General features: G+C 37.7%; 1 non-coding gene across 1 annotated transcript; it reads left to right on the top strand.

Moving 5' to 3' along the window:
* Nucleotides 1-7,504: 7,504 nt before the first annotated feature.
* On the top strand, nucleotides 7,505-7,577 carry Trnaa-agc. The gene has a single exon. It is a non-coding gene; the product is annotated as a tRNA-Ala (tRNA).
* The last annotated feature ends 207 nt before the right edge of the window (nucleotides 7,578-7,784 follow it).

Raw genomic sequence — 7,784 nt, 5'->3', positions numbered from 1 at the left:
CATTGTTAAACGTCTATTATGATTCCGGAGTGTTGTTGCCAGACAACAGCAAGCAAATTAATAAAGTTAGATGAAAAACGGAGGAAAAATAAAGAATGGCAAGCACACAATTGTTACACACATATACTCTATTATATATGCTTAGATATATAAATATCGTACCATATAGATATATACATATATGTGTAAGTGTGTTTATATGTAATTAAATGCGTGGAAGAAGTACAGGGTGGCTGATGAAAGCCGCTACCAAAAAAAAAATTAAATAACACAACTATAAATAACTTAACTTAAATAACTTTTTTTTTTTATTTAATGAATCTGGTTAATTTTTATTTTTTTTATTTTGCAGATTAAGTTTTACATTTAACAAAAATGTATAACTGGGACACTGAAACAAGAATTTGGATTGTACGCCGCTATCGCGCACTGGAGTCCGTGGTTTCGGTTCAAAGAGAGTATAGGCGCACGTTTGGCGGCAATCCTCCGCGCAGATGGACCATAATGAGACTTGTAAACAATTTTGCCGAGCATGGGAAGGTCAACAGCAGACCTTACCATCGAAACCCTTCAGTTCGAACGGAGGAAACAATCGCTGCTGTAGCTGCTGTCATACAAAACAATCCATTGTTTCATCACGCTGCATTGTCGGTCCCTACTTCTTCGAAGAAAACGGTCACACCGTTACGGTTACTGGAGACCGTTACTTGAGCATGTTGAGAGAGTTTTTCTATCCAGAATGCGATTTTCTTTCAACTCTGTGTGGTTTCAGCAAGATGGTGCAGCTCCTTAAATAGCCCAAACTGTTATGACAGAATTGCAACGAAAATTTCCCAATAAGCTGATATCCAGAAACTCCACATTCCGTTGGCCACCCAGGTCGCCTGACCTTACTGCACTTGACTTTTTCTTGTGGGGTTATTGCAAACAGGAAGTCTACAAAGCAAAACCAACAAATTTGAATGAACTAAGGCAATCCATTCGACAAAAAATTGCTGCTATTCCTGTCTCAACTCTCCAAGCAGTAATGAGCAACTTTTTGGTAAGATGCCGCACATGCATCAACGAACAGGGGGGCATTTAAATTCCATTATTTTTAAAACTAATTAAGCTATATTTAATAAATTTGAATGAGCTTTAACATGAATAAAAGAAAAATGAATTCCATACACTGAAACAAAATTATTTGAGTTTCTGAATGTAGCAAAACTCATCAGCAACCCTGTTTATGTACCTAATTATAAATACCTGCTACAATGGACTACTTCAACTCTATAATAACTCTTTAATTTATTCATGCAAGCAAAAACAAAATTGTTTGAGATAGAGAGAGTAATTTTTCATATAAAAAATTTAGTTGAATTACAACAGAATTTAAAAAAAATCAAGAAACTATTCGACAACGTGACATAGTAAATTTTCATTCCAATATCAGCAGAAAAATTTGGTCAGGAGCTTATAGACCGACTGTTACTGCAGATGATAGCGTAATTTGTGATTTTTTAGAATTTCGAGCTATTCAAAACTTACGTCAATCCAGATGACATTCGCCACAAATAATTCACTTAAAATTCATTAGAAAGGGATAGACCGGTGTACCAAATCGAAGGTGCAGAAAAAGGTTATTGGTAATGTCCAAGTACTCACAGTAGAGATTTATAATAAATAAATAAAATGGGATTCTTTCCACGCGAGTGGTATGGATTCAGGAAAGAGCGCAGTATAGAGGATGCATGGTTTCATGTTCAGAATGTTGTTATTGAGAATGTCAACAAATATGTCTTTAGCATATTTTAATACAAGGGGGCCTTTGACTGTGTAAGATGGGATCGAGTGGTGCAACAACTGGTGGAGCTTAGCTGACCGGGAATTATTCTTTGGCGGAGCTACTTTTTGTACAGAAAGTGGAGATCGGAGTGGGTCGTGGCTGCCAGCATAGTTATATTTGGAATCTCATGATGGACTCTCCTCTTGGGCACCTCGAGCCACTCTCTAAGCGTTTTGGCTATGAAAATGACCTTAATTTTCTGGTCGAAGGTCACCCACGGTTTGAGTTAGAGTGGACGAGAGAATATTTTTAGAAATTGTTAATGCTTGGGGTTTAGGTGTGTAGGTGTGCTGCTTAAGAACAGATTGTCACCGGTTCGTCATCAGGTATATTTGTGGCCTGAGCCACGTATGAAGCCACTTCATAGTGGGAAGCAGTCACGAAAGTGATGTGCCAAAAACTGTTCTCAATCGCACCTTCTGAACAGATGCTATGCATATGAGAGGGAGAGATATCAAGGAAACAAGAGGACTCCTAGAAGATAGAGTCACATTCGGGACGTTGGTTTTATTGAGGGTAACCCAGTCTTTAGATTTTGTCTGAGTCTGAGATTTCTGCTTACTTCGCATGGACCGCTGAATGCATTCTTACAGAGGACTTGGTGCATGTAATTGCAAAATGTCCAATGTATTCGAACATTAAGATTCTGAGTGTTATGGGATTAGCTGGACTGATGGACGTTTAGATGTTAGCGGTCTGGTCTCCACTAGTCGGAATGCCGAACAGTTAAGGTCGTTTGTATGTAAATTATTTAACTGGGAATTAGGGTTAAATTCTTATGCAAATGGTGTGTGGGAATAATGTGCGTATGGAGACTAATCCCTAATCATCAGTCCAGAGCAGTATTAAAGCTCAACTAGTACTAGATTCGGCTACGCAGTCTGACCGGAGACTTAGTTCTAGCGAGCAGGAGCCCTTGGAATTCGCAACAACCTGTGGCTGTGGTTAAAACCCGAATGCGGAAGTGCTGACACGGCGTGCTTACTGGATACTTATTCCCCTTAATTATTGTTTCATTCAGCATTTCTTTGGGTTTGGTGATGCGAAATTTTTATCTCATGATCGAGATCCTTTCTGCCAGCAATACTCTTCTTTACTGGGGTAAACACCGCTTACGCATTTATAGAGTTAACAACAACGCGCCAGTATTTTCTTCTTTTTGCTATCTGGCGCCAATTGGAGATTCCAAATGCAGCCAGGTCCTCTCCCACCTGATCACTCCAACGAAATCGAGGTCTTCCTCATGCTCTGTTTCCACCGGTGGGTACTGAATCGAAAGCCATCAAATCTGGAGCGTTCTCTTTCGTCAAAACAAAACAACCTAGCCATCGCAGCCGCTGCCATTTTACCATAAATCTTCCGCAAAACTTTTCTCTTGAACACTCCTAAGGCCGCATCAAATTTCAGGACGGAAATAATGAGGGAGTTGTAGAGTTTGGTATATGTTCGTCGATGGAGAACTTTACTTTTTAATTGCCTCCTCAGTTCAAAGTAGCACCTGTTGGAAAACCGTACGACTTCAAAGCCAAGTCGATGACTATTTTTTGTTTCAAGACCGACGCCCACTTCCAGCCGTACCTCTGGTGAACAAATGCTGCAAGTAGACCTCAGCAATCCCTTAAACCGAATATGCATGAGTGGCTCTGCTGAAGCTTTCTCTCTGATAGTTAGGCTGATAGTCATTTCCAGAGTGCGCAGCGAGGACGCAACAGTAGGAATTGGGTATAGCCAGAAGCATCACTACAACCCATTACAGAAATTTTATCCTAGAATCACGAAGTGAAGCAAAAACTCGTTTTAAAAGCTTTCAGCTCCATTGGTTTACTTTCTAGTATTTTCATGGTATTACCTAAGTTCGATATGACTCAATAAACTCTGAAGTGATATTTGAAATTTCTATCGTGTTAAAATACTCAAGCTTTTTTTATAATTGATTTCAGTGAAGGGATTGTTTCGACAATTTCAAGTGAAACAATCCCTTTCATCTTAGTCAACTTAGGCTTACTCCAGAGAATTTCCATGAAGCTCTACCCTTTATATTAATCTGTGCAGATAGATAAAACCGAATTAAGTAATTTAGATAAGTAATATTGAACTCATATCTTTTCTAAGTATTTCTATAATAATTTTAATTATTGCTGACTTTTGGTTACAGTTAAATTTAGTATTTGGGTGGCTAGTTGGCATTAAAGGTATTAAGCGAACACATTACTAATACCCGAACACACGCACACACGTGCAACTCATGAAAGTTCCAAACCGAACTTCAAAGTCAACTAATTAATTTGAATATTTCATAAATATTTCGAGGCAAATATTTTTCGGTAATATTTTGTAATAAAACTAATTACGAAAACGTCCCTAACTATTGCAGGCAGCCAACTGAAGCACACACGCGCACACGAGCTGGGCTTAAGCTTACAAAAATATGAAATTTGCCCATGCAATAGTAACTACATGTATGTATATGGGGGTGTGTGTGTGCGTGTTCATCGGAACATTTGATTATTAACCAGCTGAGCGCACCGAGTTTGTTCAATGGCAATGTTTGCTTGATTAGTTGGTGCGTGAATTGCACTTGATTTGTATATACTATATACATATATGTATATGTGCATGCACTCGTTCAAACACACACACATATACATAAATTCATATGTATGTGTGATTGTGTGTTCCCATATTTTGCTAGCGTAAATATTTTAGTTTCAGCATTGCATTTGTATTTGCCGCCACTTCAAATTAGCAGCTTACAGATATGGCAACGGCTGTTTGTTGCTGTTTTTGTTAAATTATGAATTTCCGAAAATAAATACAGGCATCGTTGGCTTTATTTTTGTACCTTTTGTCACTTCAATATTTGTGCATAACACACCCTCTGCCACCCACCAATCGAGTGCATATTAGCCCGGTCAAAAATTATTGGGTTCAATTGGAAATCAGCAAAACAACAAAATATTCGCGAATTTTGGAGATGCGGGGCATCGATCCTCGTACCTCTCACATGCTAAGCGAGCGCTCTACCATCTGAGCTACATCCCCTTATTGGTATACCAATGTTACCGTTATTTGAAATTGTTCATTACGGTAAGCCAGCGCATAACTTTATTTAATTCGACCCGCAAATGCATCATTTCGATTGGTTTTTGCTAGTTTTGTAATTAAAATGCAGACGACGTGTGATTTTCATTGTAAATACTTAATATAACAATCGCATAGCTGTACGTAAACAGAACACAATGGCTGTATGCCAAAAAGCAATGCTTACTTTTAAAATTATAATTTTAGAGCTTCTTTTATTAGAAGTGTGACTAAATAGTTGACCATATTTGTTAATCATGAGAAGCTCACTGGTTTATAAATTATTGGACACATTTTTTCTCTACAACCTCAGCACCAAAACTACTGGACATTTTAAAGCAATAGCAGGAGAAAATAACTTGGATGGCACGGAATATGCTGTAACGATTTCTTCCGCCTGAGACAATACCCATGCCAAAAGTTTTCCACTCGATTTCCATCGTTTAGTTTCTATGACAGCTATGGACAATTGGCTGTAAAATAATTGTTCACGTTGAATCCCACACAGTTTGTCAGTTCGTGTCGATTGACCGATAGAAATGTTAACTTATGGCGATACGGGTGCATCGAAACACTTCTATGACATCGCGATAGCGTGAACTTACGACTACCACTCCGCTAGTTAAGAGCGGTCGATTGTTTGAGAGTTTCCAGATGAGGAGAATTCAATAAATTCAGAGTTATCGTTATCGCGCAATGACAGCAGACTCATTAATACCTGAAATTGTAATTTTTGATCTTGGCGACATTTCCCACATATTGCATCAGTCAATGGATTAATTAGGAGAACACTTCGGTAAGCAGATAATTTCACGTTTTGGGTCGGTCTATAGGCCACCAAGATCGTGTGATATCACTCAGGTCAACTTTTCACGCTTCGATTCAGACCTTGGTGCAAAACTTCACGCGTGTCATTCGCCAACTATCCGTCGAAATGCTCAAACGAGTCATCGAAAATTGGACTCAAAGGATGGACCATCTGAGACGTCGCCGCGGCCAATATTTGAAAAGGATAATCCTCAAAAAATAAATGCCAAAGAATGCTCTTTCAATTGATAACAAAGATTCTAAACTAAATTTGAAATTTCTGTGCAGTTAGATGAGAGAGGGCGTCTGATGTTCGGTACAGTCCGAATTTTAACCTTCCTGATATGTTTTCGGAAGGGTATGAGACTTAAACTTAAAGAAACAAAAATTATACTATGGAAATAGTGATCTGATTAGTTCGCAAGTAACCATTTCCGGATTAGCTTAACTGTACTCCTTAGCAGTATGCGTCCATTATAATGATTTGTCTTTGGAGTACAGACAATATAGACAAATCAAACCGCGCTAAAATGATGCTTACCCTTAAGCTCAAATCTAAAAATTTTTTTAAATTGGAAGTGTAATACCCCATATATTCAGAATAAGTACTTGTATGTAGGACTAACTTTTTGGCGAAAATATTGATGTACATATCTGTGGGATATGTTTTAGATGTTCGGGTAAAATATTCATTTGGTAGTAATAAAGCCGTGTCTCAAAAATAGATTGACTTAGACCGCCTATATGTATATGGAGATTTTCGAAATTTCAGTTAACTTTATGCTACATCTACATATGTACATCGGCCAATGTGGGAGTTATTTTAATGAAACTGAGAGAACGTATTGTTATCTAAATTTTAAAAATGACCCATAATAACTAACAAACCCTGAAAGTATTTTTCCGGCTTTAATCCTGGTAAGAGGTGCAAGAGCATGAAATCTTCGGCGAACTTATCCTTTTTTACTTGTTAATTGATAATAATGAATTTTTAGGAAGTATTCGTCTAAACATCTGATAAATGGATGTCTGTCTTACAAGTGATAATAACCTCAATCTACCTACGCTTTTTACTCCCACGCACATTCGGAAATTTAATAATACAAACCAAGAGTCTATATGTTGAAATGTAATTATCAACAATATCAATTTTAATCACCGGGAGTTGAACTCACGACACCTCAATTGTGATGCGGGCAATTAATGCATTAGCCTATGACCATTGCTTGACTTTAGATGTTCTATTCTTAAATAATAGTCGGATGCATTGAATATTGCTATAAAATACAATTTTCGCTCTCTTCGATTTTCTGTGAAGAGTGACGAACCGAACAAACAAATGTATAAATAAAATAAACAGTTATATGCAATAAAAGGTTAGAAAGAGGTTCTATAACTATATGGTATGCCAATATGAAAACTAGTATGCAAAGAAAACTTGGTGATATAAAACTTACGAATATTTTTACACATATCAGACATAAAAAAATGTCTTATTTAAAAATCGACCAAAACCTTGCTAAGGTGAGGGCCCAAAAATACAATAGTAAAAGTAAACATTTTTTTTTTACATAAGTTTCAAGTGAGTTTTGCTTATGTACAGTTATAAGGCCGTTATACCACCTATGCCTCTTAACGTGCAAAACATTTTAAATCAATCGCCGCCTGCATTTTAAATACAAAACTAACAAAAATCAATCGAAATGATGGATGCCGAGTAAGTAAAGTTCAGCACTGGTTTAAGGTAGCGACCAATTTAAAATAACGGCAACAGTGACATAACAAAATGGGGATGTAGCTCAGATGGTAGAGCGCTCGCTTAGCATGTGAGAGGTACGGGGATCGATGCCCCGCATCTCCAACTAAACAAATTTTTTACTAATAAGGAAAGATACTGGTTTCAGCACTTACCAACTTTGAATGAATGATAATAATGAGGTATGCACTGCGACCTTTGGTCTATTGTGCCCTCTCCTTCCTTACATTGCCTCACTTAGCCCCAGTCCGTTGATGAATTCCAGTAGGCTACTAGGCGCTAGCGAGGCAATGCGATCCCTATCTGGAAATG

The sequence above is a fragment of the Bactrocera latifrons genome, unplaced genomic scaffold, assembly GCF_001853355.1.
Source record: "Bactrocera latifrons isolate USDA-ARS-PBARC rearing strain unplaced genomic scaffold, ASM185335v1 scaffold_161, whole genome shotgun sequence".
In the NCBI taxonomy this organism is placed as follows: domain Eukaryota; kingdom Metazoa; phylum Arthropoda; class Insecta; order Diptera; family Tephritidae; genus Bactrocera; species Bactrocera latifrons.
Note: the sequence above shows the minus strand (reverse complement) of the source record. Positions and strands in the feature narration are given on the sequence as shown.